Consider the following 16,166-nt stretch of genomic DNA (forward strand, 5'->3'; position numbering starts at 1 on the left):
CTGTATTGCCCAGCCTCTCTAACCATTATGCTTCTGATTTGCTCTGGCCAGGGAGGGACAGGCAGAATTTTGAGGGGAAGAAGGACACGTATGGGAGAAACGAGATATTTTTACCTGTCTGTGCTTTGGATGAAGTTGCTGGGATGGGGGACTTTCTCTGGCCTTGGCTGCATGTCCTCCATGGTTTCATCTTCCTGCCAGACAACCCTTTCTTCCATGGTCCCAGATTCCACTGGGCAGTCCCTTTCATGGTCCCAGATCTCACTAGATGTCCCTGACTTCTATGATCTAGTAAAGTCACCTCCTCCCTACATCCCTGCAACCCTGTGGGCGTTAGTTGCTTCCTGCAGTCTCTGGATGGCTTCCCTATCTTGGCTGGAACTCTTGGTACTTCTGTCACCTGTGTCATCAGTTTTCTATATTACATTCCTTAGCTTGGAATAGCTGGAGTGGTTTCTATTTGCATGATACAATGAGGTACTTGGATTGCGATAATGTGTCTTCTTCAGATGTTTTTAAAATGTCTTTATTTCAGTGTATAGTTAGCAAAACAAAGAAAAAGACAACCAGGCGCGGTGGCTCATGCCTGTAATTCCAGAATTTTGGGAGGCTGAGGCGGGTGGATCACGAGGTCAGGAGTTCAAGACCAGCCTGGACAACATGGTGAAACCCCATCTCTATTAAAAGTATAAAAATTAGCCAGGCATGGTGGTGGAGCCTGTAATCCCAACTACGTGGGAGGCTGAGGCAGAGAATTACTTGAACTCAGGAGGTGGAGGTTGCAGTGAGCCAAGATTGTGCCACTGCACTTCAGCCTGGGCAACAGAGCAAGACTGTGTTTGGGGTAAAAAAAAAAAAAAAAAAAGAAAGAAAAAAGACTGAGGATATAGAGGTTCATAACAATATATAATTGGTAGACCCTAGCCCTTGTTTCAGTCAGAGAATCCCTCCTATATTTACAATACATATTTAAGTTCTTTGTAAGATATCATTTGAAAAACAGGTTTCACTGCTTAAAAACAAAGTTTTGTGGGTTTTTGTTGTTGTTATTTTTTAAAGACATGGTCTTGCTATGTCACCAACTGGAGTGCAGTGGTATGATCATAGCTCACTGCAGTCTTGAGCTCCTAGCTCCAGCAATCTTCATGCCTCAGCCTTCAGGGTAGCTAGGACTACATGCTACTATGCTTGGATATATATACGTGCTTGTGTGTATATATATATATATATATATATATATATGTACATATACTCACATATAATTTATTTTTACTTTTTTGTACAGGTTAGTGTCTTGCTATTTTGCTCAGGCAAGTCTCAAACTCCTGACCTCAAGCGATCCTCCTGCATTGGCCTTGCAAAAGCACTGAGATTACAGGCATGAGCCACTGTGCCCTGCCCCAAACCTTACTTAATGTGTTGAAAGGACAGGCACAGTGGCTCACACCTATAATCCCAGCACTTTGGGACACGGAGGCAAGAGGATCAGTTGAGTTCAGAAATTCAAGACCAGCTTGAGCAACATAGCAAGACCCTGTCACTACACATAATAATAAAAAAATTCTCACGCCTATAATCCAGCACTTTGGGAGGCCGAGGCGGGCAAATCACAAGGTCAGGTGTTCAAGACCAGCCTGACCAACATGGTGAAACCCCATCTTTCTCTACTAAAAATACAGAAGTTAGCTGGGCGTGGTGGCAAGCATCTGTAATCCCAGCTACTCAGGAGGCTGAGGCAGGAGAATTGCTTGAACCTAGGAGGTGGAAGTTGCAGTGAGCCGAGATCGCACCACTGCACTCTAGCTTGGGCAACAGAGTGAGATTTCATCTCAAAAAATATATATAATAATAATAATAATTTACAGCCAGGTGTGGTGGCTCACACTTGTAATACCAGCACTTTGGGAGGCCAAGGCAGGCAGATCATCTGTGGTCAGGAGTTCAAGACCAGCCTGGCAAACATGGCGAAACCCCATCTCTACTAAAAATACAAAAATTAGCTGGGCATGGTGGCAGGCACCTGTAATCCTAGCTATTTGGGAGGCTGAGGCAGGAGAACTGCTTGACCCCAGGAGGCAGAGGTTGCAGTGAGCTGAGATCGTACCACTGTACTCCAGCCTGAGTGAGTAAGACTAAAAAAAATTTTCCAGGCATCGTGGCATGCAGCTGTGGTCCCAGCTACTTGGGAGGCTAATGTGGGAGGATCACTTGAGCTTGGACATTGAGGCTACAGTAAGCCATAATTGCACCACTGCACTCCAGCCTCAGTGACAGAGTGAGACCCCATCTCACCAAAAAAAAAAAAAAAAAAAAAAAACCAAAACACAAAAATAACACATTATAAAAATAGAATTATGAAACTGTAGGCTTTCAGATGTCCCAAGTTAGGAAGCAGCACAAGAAACAAACAAAAGTTCAAGAAAAAAGCTGAAGTATCTGCAATATAGGACAAAGAAATAATACTTTTTTTTTTTTTTTTTTGGGAGACGGGTTTTCCCTTTTGTTACCCAGACTGGAGTGCAATGGCGCAATATTGGCTCACTGCAACCTCTGCCTCCTGGGTTCAGGCAATTCTCCTGCCTCAGCCTCCCGAGTAGCTGGGATTACAGGCATGCGCCACCATGCCCAGCTGAATTTTTGTATTTTTAGTAGAGATGGGGTTTCACCATGTTGACTAGTATGGTCTCGATCTCTTGACCTCATGATCCACCCGCCTTGGCCTCCCAAAGTGCTGGGATTACAGGCGTGAGCCACCGCGCCCGGCCCCAGAAATAATTTTTTTTTAATCTTGAAAACTGAAGCTTGGAAGAAAACCGATCTTATTAAAGGCAGTAGAAGGAGGCTTCTGTGAAAATGCTAAAAGACACTTATAAGCACTTTTTGGAGGAGTTGAATTCTTATTGTGTCTAATATGTCTAAGCTAGCAGTTTTCTAATTTGAATGTAATTCCTTCCCTTCTCTGTAAATTCATAAATACTGATTTAGGTATTTGGGGCTCTCAAATTACATCGTATTTGATAAGAATTGAAAGAAAGAGTGGGAGCTATAAAAAGGAGAGCGCCAAATGAATGCATATACCTCCTCACTGGGAGAGAACCAAAGTCCCTGTGCACCCTCGTTAGGCCAAAGAAAGCTTGGTTGCTGTCCAGAGTTGGGAGGAGGGCAGGGGGCATTGCGGTGAGCAGCATTTGAGTGAGAATGAAAAATGAAAAACGGTGTGGAACTGGCACTGAGGAGAGAGAAAATTGGACTAAATGTTAGGAGTCCGGGTTCATGCCCTCAACCCTCCTCGCGGACCTTGGCTTTAGTCATTCTCAGTCTCCTTGGCTGTGAATGAGAGGGTTGAAATAGATGATTTGTAAGTCCCCTTCTGGCTCAAAAATTCTGACTCTAAGATCTTTTCCATATCAGTTCTTTGGAATGAGTCTTATTTTCAATTTATCTAAACAGTTTTAAAATGCTGTTTAGAATAATTAAAGTAACACTAAGAAAGGCTTGAAAAGTAATCAACAAAATTGGGAATATCTCCCATAATGTCGCTTGTGTGACAATCTGCTAAAATTTTTTAAGCTAATAAAAGTAAAAGACAACACCAAATGAATGCTTTTTAAGAACGCTAAGGAGACATAATGGCAACTTTCCAAAAGCTGCTAAAGCTCTCAGTCTGCTCCTCCCAGCTGTTACTTCTCAAGGTGCTCATGGGCCTTTGGAAACCTGACACAATGTCAGACAAATACCTTTCTCTCGACACTTTTATTACCTCCTTTTCCTGAAAGTCATAGTCTAACGCCAGGAAGAGAACTCATAGTCATGTCTCATTTATCTCCAATGCTCTGCTTTCTAATTGCAAATTTTCCTTCAGCAGTTTTTCAAATCAGATCTTAAGTTTTAATTACAAGTCTTTATAAGTTTTTTAACCTTTACAGTGTTTACCTGGTCTGAAAAATAATCAGGTTTTTTTCAAAATATATTGTTTAAAAAATAAAACTTGATGAGTTTTTTGGATGAGAGTTTTATTTTGACATGCTCAAGAATGTACCAGAAATGAAAGAATTTCATTTAGGTTGAAAAGAATCCGTTTGGGTTACTAGTAAGCTGCCTTTAGGTAAACATGTTTATTTGAGAAAGCTTTGTGCATTTGACAATGTATTATGTGCATCTGACAACATCCAGCAATTATACAGGATGTATAATTCATCTCCAGTACTCACAGATCATTTTACCAAGTAGCCTTTCACCAAGAAGGGGAAGATGGGTTGGGGGCAGGGACTAGCCTGCCCCTCAGAAGAAGCTGCATCATATTTTATGCAGATGTAAAGTTTTATGCTCTTCAAAATTCAGACCACAAATACAAACTTGTGTTTCAAGTTAGAGAGGCAAAAGGACTATGTTTCAGGTGTGGGAGGTGATTGTTTTGAGTTTCAGGAGTTCCATCCTGGCTAACCCTTATCAGTGGCAGCCGGTGAAGACCAGAGCCCAAATGATGAAGGGAAGTCACTCTCCAAAACTTGCTTGCCCTGAGTTCGAAGTTCCCTGTCTCTTGAGAAGACTTCTAAAAGGCCACTTTTTAAAAATTAATCATCAAAATAACTGAAAGCCTGCATAGGTCACTTGTATTTTCTGTGTAAGTCTCCCAGAACATGCTCTGTATACACTGGTTATTCAATAAATGTCAGTCAGTCAGTCAGCAGCATTTATGGAGTGCTGCTCTATTTGAAATGCTCATAAAGGAAAGTGAAAGTGCTCAAGGGAATAGACAGTTTTCAGATTGTTTTTCTCTTGTGTTTCTGGTTCAGGATCTACACAGCTCAGTTGTCAGCACAGATGGAAAAGTGGCTGTCCTTTTCCTACGGAGTTGGTGTTCACAAGTCAAGCAATATTCCATCAATGTGCATCACTACAGATGTACCAGTTGTTAAAATATTGACGTACTGGCCCATCCGTTTGAATGCCACCTGTTTCCTCCCCCTTGGGACCTCTTGGGCTGCTCCACAATTCTACAAGCAAAGCAGTAATTCCTGGCTTGGTAGAGAGCCTCTAGAACTGTGCTACAGTACTGCCACCAGCATTCATTCTGGTTGGTTAATGACCATGACATACCCCATCTTTAATATCTTAAATGCTCCCCTTGTACTAAACATTATCTACACAGAAAGTTAGGGGACATTCAAGAATGATGCCTCAAAGCTAATACAGTCATTGTCATTTAAAAAATAAGAAGACATTCAAGTACTAAATGAACTGGTACAGTGATCCTTTTATGATGGACTATTGGATTCTTCTCCTGGTGCTGGGGCAGAGACCAGGCCTGAGCCTTGTTTGTATCCTCGTTACTAAACACAGGCAAGGGAACAGTGAATGTTAATTGAACTAAACAGAACTGAATATAGACTTCAGACTTGAAGGAGAGATTGGAAGCTGAGATGGCCATACCAGAAACACAACCTAAGGCACACCAGAAGACAGTCTTTTCATTACCAAGTGACTGGCCGCTGAGGGTCAATAATTAACTAACAAAACACGTGGTGCTACTCTACAAGTGAAGTAAAATAGGAAGTTGTTTGATGAGCAGATATTGATGGATTTACCTTGTCACTAAGGTACATATTGCTTTCAGGGTGTACATTAACTTTTAGGGCATAGCTCTGGTGTGTCTGCAAAGCTGAATTCTAGAACTGAATTCGACATTTTTTGTTTTAAAAAGGAAAGAAATCTGAACAGGTCAGTGTTGAGAAGCAGTGTGATGCCATATGGTTATTGTCAAACTGCTCATTCCTGGGAACCCCAGCCTCGCTTTAGTCAGAGCAGTCTGCTTTTAATGTTGTTTTGTTTTGTTTTGTCACTCAGGCTGGAGTACAGCATCACAATCTTGGCTTACTGCAACCTCCACCTCACGGGTTCAAGCAGTCCTCCCACCTCAGCCTCCCAAGTAGCTGGGACTACTGGTGCACTCCAACATGCCTGGCTAATTTTTGTATTTTTGGTAGAGATGGGTTTAATGGAGATGGGTTTTGCCATGTTGGCCAGGCTGGTCTTGAACTCCTGACCTCAAATGATCCACCTGCCTTGTGCTTTTCATGTTTTATATGCGTTATTCTGTTACTGAGTGAAATCATCTACAAAAATTAGTCCATGTTAATTTTTACTACTCTCCATTATAATTAATGGGAAAATAAAATGTTTCTATTAGTGGAACTAAGTTCAAGGCTAAAAGGGGAAATGTCCACCACATAAGCTTTTGTACTTACTTAGTTACAATAGCTACTAGGGGGACAGTAGACTACTATGAATAAGACCATGGGTCCTGAAGTTTCACTGGCCAAGGGCAGAATGTTAGTTTCTTCACCTATTAGCTGCTTGCCTTTGGACAAGTGACTTACCTCTCTGAACCTCTGTTCCTATATGAGTTAAATGCAGGTGATAATACGTTACCTGACAGAGCTGTAATGAGAATTAAGTGACAACACATTTCTGTATTGGTTAGAGTAATACCGTTGCTATAAAGCCTAAAATCTCAATGGCTTGCCACTGTAAGTCACCTCACAGTCCAATATCGTCAGTGGGGACACTCTGCTTTTTGTAGTTATTCAGGGACCTGGTGTCTTCTGTCTTGTTCTGCTCTCCTCTGGGTCCTTGGGGCCACTTTATTCAACCACTTATGAAAAGGGAGAGAAGGACTGTGCACACAGAAAGGTGTGATTGGAGCCAGGCTTGGAGGTTGTGCACATCTGTTGTGCCCCCATTCCCAGGACTCAGTCACCTGGCCACAGCTACCCCTGGCAGAGGCTGTGAAGTGTAGTGTAGGCTTTTGCCCAGGAAGAAGAGGAGGACACAGATATTTCTGTGCACTAGCAATTTCTGCCACAGTTATCTAAGGCACTTACCACAGTGCCTGGCACATCGTAAATAGGCAGCTCCTTTTTTATTTTTTTCATAGAGACAGAGTCTCACTGTGTTGCCCAGCATGGTCTCAAACTCGGGCTCAAGTGATCCTCCATCCTCAGCCTTCCCAAAGTGCTGGGATTACATGCATGAACCACTGCACCTGGCTGGGCGGATACTTTATGATTTTTTTTTATTATTTTATTTTTTTTTGAGACGGAGTTTCATTCTTGTTACCCAGGCTGGAGTGCAATGGTGCAATCTCAGCTCACCGCAACCTCTGCCTCCTGGGTTCAGGCAATTCTCCTGCCTCAGCCTCCTGAGTAGCTGGGATTACAGGCATGCGCTACCATGCCCAGCTAATTTTTTGTGTTTTTAGTAGAGACGGGGTTTCACCATGTTGACCAGGATGGTCTCGACCTCTTGACCTCGTGATCCACCTGCCTCGGCCTCCCAAAGTGCTGGGATTACAGGTGTGAGCCACCGCGTCCGGCCCGGCAGATACTTAAAAAAAAAAAATTCCAGAAGCACCAGGCGGCGGCCACAATGATGCTCACTATTTGGCAATTGCTCAGTGACTGTGCAAATTATCCTGAACCCATAAAAGCACTCACTTTGTGTTGAAGAGCCATTTTTAAACAAAATGGCAAGAAATTACATTATGAATGGCAACCAAGCAAGATCTACACCAAGTTGAAGCCGAGAATGAAAAACATAGTGTGAGACCCTTTCATTATGTCTTCAGTTACCCTCCAACCCTACATATATGGGGGGAAGTTTCTAAAACTGGGCTACTCTACCAAAAATAAAATAATAATTTTGGTAAAATAGACCCCCAAGATTTCTTAAGGTACTTAGGGGAAGGAAGGATTGTTTGGGGCTTTAGCATGAGATTTCATCTTTTTTTTATAGCTTTCTATTAAGTAGTTATAAATTTTATTCACAAAACTACCAATTTCTGAGCCCCTGCTTGGGCAGTCATTGTGCTAAATATCTTACCTATATTTGTGCCCAGTTAATACCCGAACCCTTCATAGACAGCTGTTATTCCCTAATTTAAAAAATTAGGAAGCTAAAGACATTTACCGACTCGTCAGTTCAAGATTACAGGATTAGAAAATGGCAGGACAGTGATCTTTCTAGTTCCAAGTTGCACAGCTGTGACGTCAAGAACAAAAGCAGCAACTCAAACACCAGTTTCACTGGTTGCTATGCGAAATAAGTGGGCTGATCCAAACACATGGTATTCCAGGACCCAGCATGGAATAGTAGGTGCTCAATAAAGGTTACTCCGTCGGCCTTCCCCTTGCTTCCTCCCTGTTGGCATTCAACAGAAATATACCATGGCAGCTGTTCATGCAGGTCTTTCACCTTAATCTGAGCTGTTTATTCAGAGTGCACACACAGGCATGCTCAAACCTTTCCTTCTTTTCCTTTCCCATCCTGTTTTATTTCCCTCAATCACTTTCTTTCCACTCATATGATTGTTTATAGCAAGCACTAGATTGATCTTTTTTCTTGTCTTCATAAGAAAGGTAAACATATTTATACTGCTCTGCACTGCACTGGAGTGTGAGTTCCCTTGGCAGGAGCACAGATAATTTTACAAGGGGTAGCTAGTGTTACATTTGTAGATTCTACCATGAATATTCACCGTTCTGCAAACCATTCTGCATTCATTTCAATGGCTTCCCTAATTCCTTCCAAGTTGAGAAAATCTGATGGGGAGGGCTTTGCTATTTACTACTCAGTATATGGATAACACCTTTGGCATACACCTCTTAGACTTATGATGTAGTATTTGAATTTGTTAAGGAAAACTGTATGACTGCTGATCTTTGCAATATGGTTCCTGTTTTCACAGAGATTGGCAGTGATCTATAACAAAGGCCTTGATAGGGAGGTGTTACGAGGGGTGTATTATGTCCTGTACAGTTGCCCAGTGAATGTTCACTCACACCTAGTGCTTATAAGATAAACCATTGAAATTTTCCTTCACAATGAAAGCCAAAACCAGCGGAGGAAATAAAAAGCCCAGTAGAAATCCGGAAGTTACAAAATAATTGTTTATCTCCTTGTACTAATTTTAATTGTGTAATTAGATTGTAGATGTGTTGCTTTTCAAGTTTAATGTACCTTCAAAAAGAATGCAGCTTTTTTTTTTTACTGTCAGCTTCACCAAATTGCAAGATATATTTCAAAATCTCATCTCTTTTGCTTCCAGATACTCAGATTCTTTTATTTTGTTTGGTAACTGTCAATGTTCTGTGTGGCATCACCTCAAAACCAGATTTTAAAAGCTTCATATTTATTAGTGTACAGTCCCTATTTGCATTTTAAGTCTGTCAGCTTCGATAATTTCTGAAATTCTGCTGACTTTGAGAAGCTTTCTTTTCCATGTTCCCCCCAAATCTAAATCACTCTCATCTCTCATTTTCACATTTATGTAAATATTTTAGATTATTTCCCAATTGCCAGATACCTTTAAAATGTCTCATTTCTGGCTGGCAGCAGTGGCTTACAGCTGTAATCCCAGCACTTTGGGAGGCCAAGCTGGAAGGATCACTTACGCCCAGGAGTGCATGACCAGCTTGGGCAACATAGTGAGACCCCCATCTCTATGAAAAATTTAAAAAAAAATTAGCCAGGCATGGCGGTGCACATTGGTAGTCCCAGCTTCTCAGGAGGCTGGGACAGGAGTATTGCTTTAGTCTAAGATGTCAGATGCAGTGAGCTACCATCACACCACTGCACTCCAGCTTGGGCAACAGAGTGAGACCCTGTCTAAATAAATAAATAAATAAGTCTTCCTTTTTCTAAATTGGGTTTCTATATTTTCCTTCTCTCAACAACTTCCCTGCATTATTTCGTAATTCATTAGTAGTTATACACTTGGGTATCTAGTTTACTTGGCTGTGGTACAGATTGAAGCCTCAGCTATCTCATAGCCATATGTTCTTATTGCATATGTCGTATGATTTCTAAGAATGGGAAATTCAGAGCCTCTTTGAGCCTGAGTTTAAGATGGATAACTCAGAATATGCAATATGTGTAAGCACAATACTGCCTTGTGTCTATTTACCAAAAGCGTTTTGAGGAATGCAGCTTCAGTTTTGATTGCCAGTGTATTCCTGGCAGACTCATAAAATGGGAGCAAAATGGCCCCCTTCACCCCTCTGGTGAAGGAGTTTGATAAATGAGGGATTTGAGCAATGTTAAATCCTTCTAGAGGCAATGCGAAGACGATATCCAGCAGCATGAGTATCAGAAAAGGTTAATCTTAGCTGCGCTTCTCAAGCCAGAGACTTGAAGACCACTGTTTTCTGAATCAATAAGGATTTAAGGAAATAAACTGGTCGCATTTTTAAAAAGAGATCTGTTTTCTGATGTGTAGTCCCCAGAATGGGAGCGGGAGTTGGGGTTGTTTTCTTAATTTGTCTGCTCTGTGAAGGCAGAGACTAGATTTTATGTGTTTGGTTAGTGGCCACAGAAAAATATGTAGATGCCTAATAAACTCTGTGATGACAGTGGTGCAGGGTTGAGGGAACCTTCTCAATTTGAGCTTCCATTTCTGAAGAATGAAACCCTTGTCTAAAAGGTGTCTGTATCTTATCTCCGCTAGGGCCCCATCCAGGCTTGAGCCAATGGAGTAATTCTCCATCAAATCTTCTGTGTTCAAATTCCTAGGAGAATTTTTTGATGATTCAGTCTATTGGTATGTTTCACTACCCTTCATATCTGAAGTGATATCAGAGACACATTTAATGAGTTGCAGCTCTCAAATAAGTTGCTACAATTGGACCTAAAATGCTTTTCTCAGGCAAGTCCAGATATCCACTTTCCCTTATCTGCTTACTTTCAGGGGCCTTCCAGAGAACAAATGGCTGGTCCTTTTCCAAAGGGACAGATTTTCCTATCTGATGCTTTTGTTCTCCAGCAAGAAAAGAAAATGAAAACTGTTGTCTTCCCCCAGGATATTGAATCAGAGTAAACCGAAGCTTTGTGTATTTCTTTTGTAGTGGTTTCCTTCATATAAATATGAATAGAGTGATTACTGAATATCAGAGGTTTGGGCTAGAGGTAAGTCATCTCTTTGATATGCAGAGCAAAATGAAATGGTAAAACATCAAATGTTAGGATGCTTGAGAGAGTTTCCTACAAGACCTGTTAGGTCTTAATTTGCTTAGGGTAATGCCTTGGGCCTTCTGTGCTGTTAATAGCCTTTAGGGGAAACTATGTTGGAGGCTGTATCAATCATCGGATGTTTTCCTTCTTTCATACAAAATTCCCTGTACCCTTATTTTTCTACTAGAATATTCTAGGTTAGCTGGGCAGGCTTAGTACTGATGCCTTAAAAGGTATGTCACCTGCCCATCTTAGTAGGCACTTTCCAAATAATAGTAATAATACTTTGTGTTCTGAAACCTAATTTTCTTTCTTTCTTTCTTTTCCCTCAACTTTTATTTTAGGTTTAGGGGGTTACATGTGCAGGTTGTTTTCCCTGAAGTGGGTAAATTACGTGTCACCGGGATTTGGTGTAGAAATGACTTTTGTCAACCAGGTAGTAAGCATCATTCCCAATTGGTACTTCCTCTATACTCACCCTCCTCCTACCCTCCATCTTCAAGTAAGCTAATTTTCTATTTCTTTTTTTTTTTTATATTACATTTTGACTTTTCACCTGGACACAGCCACATTGAGTTTAAGGTATTCTCTGAAATAAATCTGTTCTGGGTATTTTATGAGTAAGTTTTAGAATTTCAGGCCAGGTGCAGTGCCTCACGCCTGTAATCTCAGCACTTTGGAAGGCTGAGACAGAAGGATTGCTTGACCCCAGGAGTTCAAAACAGTGTTTTTATAAAAAAAATTTAAAAAGCCAGGTGCAGTGGTGTGTGCCTGGAGTCCCAATTATCCAGGAGGCTGAGATGGGAGGATCACTTGAGCCCAGAGGTGGAGGCTGTAGTGAGCCATGATCATGCCACTGCACTTCAGCCTGGGTGAAAGAGCAAGACCCCTGTCTCAAAAAAAAGTAAAAAGTTACAGAATTTCCACCTTGAAACAGAAGCCAAATTGGGAATCAAGAGGTGAACCACTTAAAGTCACCTGACAAATCAAAAACCAACTTGAAAATTAAGTCATTTCTCTTTCTTACTTGCTGCAATGAAATCTAAAATATATGTTGCCCTGGTTGAGACTGTTTGTCTTGGATCAACATCATTCTAAAAAGGGTAAATTTGACAGTGAGGCTTATTGTACATTTCTTCCTTTCACTTTTTCAAGTTTTTACAACTAAAAGAAATGAATAGTGTGGCAGCTGGAATAGAAATCTCTTACTGATCGGGCCATAAAATGGGAGCTTTCAAAAACAGCCTGTTCTCTACAAAGTAAAATAATGTAAATGTTGTCTAAACTGTTTAATGCTATACTTGAGAACTATAGTTTTAAAGCTTCTTTTGCTATGGCTTTCTTATAATTTATAAATATTATGAATTTTCAAATGGGTTAGCACAAGATAGGTAAATCTCATGCCCTCTTCTGTTCCCATAGCCGCTTTTATACACATCTTGTTATAATTACTGTCTTTTTTACCCAGTAGCCTATGGGTTCTTCGAGGGCAGTATTCAGGTCTTGTCTTCCTGCCTCACAGCAGAGTGCCTTGTGTGTGATAAAGCCCCAACACACTGAATTAATAAAAACCATAGATCATCCTGCCCAGCCTGTTTTAGGAAGTATTTGTGTATATACTTCAGTAGCTTGGTTGGTCAGCTCTGTGCCCAGTATCTCTGCTCAGAAGGCAAGAACAGGGGAGGGTCTGAAATTCCTTGGGCTGTTCTCATTAACAGCTCATTCAGTTCCATTCAGTGAACCCTCTGAGCATCTGACCTACTTCAGGCCTTGCTCCCCATGCAGGATTCGACAAGATGAATGAGAGGGCCTGCTTTGGGCAAAGCTCTCTGGGCCTTGAGATGTCTCTTCATCCCAAAGAATCTACACTGTAGCAGGGGAGATGGGAAATGAAAGGACAAATATTTATGCATCAGTTGGGTTGAGGGAGCAATCAATACTTCAGGGAAGGGAGAGCAAGGAAAACAAAGAGAGTTGACAGGGGAGGGGAGGGAGGTTCCAGAATGGATATGGTAGATAAGTAGCAGTCTTGATGTGTGAAAATTAATACATGGTACATTTGGGGAGACAGCAAGCACATTAAGGCATAGATTCAAGGAGGGTTGGGGCTTAAGTTGTTTAAGTGAGATGAATTTTTTTTTTCTTAACGCTTTCCACACGATTTAGTCCTTGGAGGACTCACAAAACAGAGCAAGGTTGTCATCTCTTAATGCTCGCAGATCCTATCCCCTTAACTTTCTAGCCAAACTGAATTTAGTCCGTCCTTAAACTCATCTGCCCTTCCCAAATATGAGTTATTTGCTCAAGACATTTCTTTCTCCTAGAAGGCCCCCTGCCCTGTTTGATGTGAGTGGTAGTTTAGTTAACTGGACTGAAGCCACCAATCTCTACCACCAAGCTTTCCTCAGAGAAGGAGATCAGAAACGTTAGGAGATTTAAATGTAATGAACTAATACAGAACTATAAAGTGTGTGTGTGTGTGTGTATGTGTGTGTGTGTGTGTGTGTGTGCCCGTGCCCATGCTAATTTCAGTTCCCTTTCCTTGTCCTATCCACTCTCTGGTATATGTAAATAATGAACTGATTAAAACACTCACAGAAGGGAAGAGAAGATAAGGAGGAAGAAGAGAAGTTGATGTTCATTCTAAACCCTCAGGTGTGTGATTTCAGGAGGAAAGAGGCTGTTTGTAAATAAAGAAATATACACACACATATAATAATTGTCCTTCACATATATATAATAATTGTAATTTAAGATAATGTGAATACTTGCAGTGATACAGCTTAAATACCACTAAAGTGATAAAACCAAGGGACTACAGGATCTCGGAGAAGGAAAATCTCACCTTCAGCTATTAGAGATTCAGTGATTAGAAATTGAGAAGTAGCATTTGAATTGGGTCTTAAGCACAGATAGAATTTTAGCTGCGGTCATAGTTGTAGTGGAAGAGTGCCAGGTACTATTCTGAGCACTTTAATATTCTAATTCAGTTGAGCCTCACAATGAACCCTGTGATACAGGTATTATTGTTCTTGTCATTATTATTATACCCATTTCCCAAATTAGGAAACTATGGCCTAGAGCAGTTTAGGGACTTACCCAAAGTCAAACAGTTAGTAAATAATAAAGAAGGTATTTGAATATAGGTAGTGTTGGCTTCAGTCCAGTTAACTAAACTACCACTTACACGGAACAGAGTAGAGGGCCTTCCAGGAGAAAGAAATGTCTTGAGCGAAGAGCTCATATTTGGGAAGGGCAAGATGAGTTTAAGGAGTAACTAAAGCCAGTTTGGCTAGAGAGTTAGGGAATAGGATCTGTGAGCATTGAGAGATGACAACCCTGCCCTGTTTTATTTTGTTTTGTTTTGTTAAGACAGGTTATCACTCTGTTTCCCTTGGGGAAGTGCAGTGGTGCTATTATGGCTCATTCCAGCCGTGTCCTCTTGGGCTCAAGCGATCCTCCCAGTTCAGCCTCCCAAGTAGCTGAGACTCCAGATGCATGCCACCATTCCTGGCTAATTTTTAAAATTTTTTTTGTAGAGATGGGGTCTTACTGTGTTGCCCTGTCTGTTCTCAAACTCTGGTCTCAAGTGAACTTTTTGCCTCGCCTCCAAAAGTGCTGGAATTATAGGTATCAGCAGCATGCCTGGCCTTACCACCCTGTTTTGAACTCTAGACTTCCCATGCATCTCCCTGCTTCATCTTTCTAGTACTTGATGCTATTATCTAACACACTACTTACTATTTTACTGGTTTATCACATTTAGTCTCTCTTCACTAGATTGTAAGTACCTAGAAGTTTGGGATTATTCGGCTTTGTTCACTATGGTATCTTTGGTGACTAGAAGAATATCTGGCACTTTCCTATTGAGTATCTGTTGAATGAATGAATAGATAAGTTGAATCCAGATGACTGAAGGTTCCGCAATACTCTACCAGTTTTTTACCTCTTGGGGACCCCACATAATATGTGGAAAGCTACCAATCAACCTTGATCATATCAATGTGTCATATGTCAGTACATTCATTGCTGCCCTTTGGAGGAGGGGGTGCTGCAAGAATATAGTGGAGAAATAGAAAGACATTGAAAGGATTCTATGGTTTGAAATGCTTTGTTCTACTTGCGTTACTCACTAGGAGTGGCTGCTGAGGTGGACTGATTTTTAAGGGACTTCAGGAGGCATTGCAACAAATCTCATCCCAACCCGATTATAAGTACCTAAAGTTACATACTGTCGGATTTCACCTCCTGTTATTAATCATTGATTTTTCATTGAGATCCACTTTTTTGTTCTTAGTGCTAGTTCAGCATTCACTATACTAGCTAAGAAGCAGCATGTTTCTGCTGTACCCAGGCTCTTGGGCCAGACTATTGGGCCACCATGGTGTCCTGCCTCCATAGCTTGGACATATTTTACCTAAGCTTCAACAATGGAAGCTTAGTAATAGTAGTACTGGCTTTGAAAAATAGAATAATAGTAATACTTTCCTCAGTGGACTGATGTGAGGATTAATCAGTTAATATATATTCTTTTTAATTTTAAAAGAGTATATGGTGCTTACTTTGGCAACACATATTACTAAAATTGGAGTAATACGGAGATTAGCATGGCCCCTGTGCAAGGATGACATGCAAATTTGTAAAGCATTCCGTTTTTTTAAAAAAGCGTCTGACACATAGTAAGGTATATAGAGACTTTGGATTGTTGGAAAGAATTCTTGGAAAGGAAGGTGAAAAAGAAATAAAGGCAGATTTTATTTATCTAACAGTTTGGCCAGAATCCTATGGCTAAAGATACCTTAACTTTGCTGTTTTTAGATTCCACCATCACTACCCTGAAAGATTATTTTGGAGAGTGTTGTTGGGTTTGATCATGTGGCATTAAAAATGCCAGATGACCATATGTTCTCACTCATGTGGGAGCCAAGCTATGAGAACGCAAAGGCATAAGATGATACAGTGGACTTTGGGGATTTGGGGAAAAGGGTGGTGGGTGGCGAGGGATAAAAGACTACACATCGGGTACAGTGTATACTGCTCAGGTGATGGGTGCACCAAAATCTCAGAAATCACCCCTAGAGAACTTCTTCATGTAACCTAACACCACCTGTCCCCCAAAAACCTATTTTAAAAAAGTTAAAGGTACTTTGGAGAAACAA

General features: G+C 41.0%; 1 protein-coding gene, 1 long non-coding RNA gene and 1 other non-coding gene across 6 annotated transcripts in view; all 3 read left to right on the forward strand.

Annotated features, from left to right (window-relative positions):
• Positions 1 to 16,166, forward strand: part of ARL15 (ADP ribosylation factor like GTPase 15) — a 418,972-nt gene that overhangs the window by 375,116 nt on the left and 27,690 nt on the right. The window lies entirely within an intron of this gene.
• Positions 11,814 to 16,166, forward strand: part of LOC116555591 — a 28,765-nt gene continuing 24,412 nt past the window's right edge. Inside the window, exon 1 of the long non-coding RNA XR_004270599.1 lies at positions 11,814 to 16,142. This is a non-coding gene — a long non-coding RNA (uncharacterized LOC116555591). The remainder of the gene's footprint in view (positions 16,143 to 16,166) is intronic.
• Positions 15,562 to 15,666, forward strand: LOC116554271. The gene has a single exon (XR_004270145.1). It is a non-coding gene; the product is annotated as a U6 spliceosomal RNA (small nuclear RNA).

Source organism: Sapajus apella, unplaced genomic scaffold (genome assembly GCF_009761245.1).
Source record: "Sapajus apella isolate SASKATOON/1434 unplaced genomic scaffold, GSC_monkey_1.0 scaffold1, whole genome shotgun sequence".
Taxonomy (NCBI): Eukaryota; Metazoa; Chordata; class Mammalia; order Primates; family Cebidae; genus Sapajus; species Sapajus apella.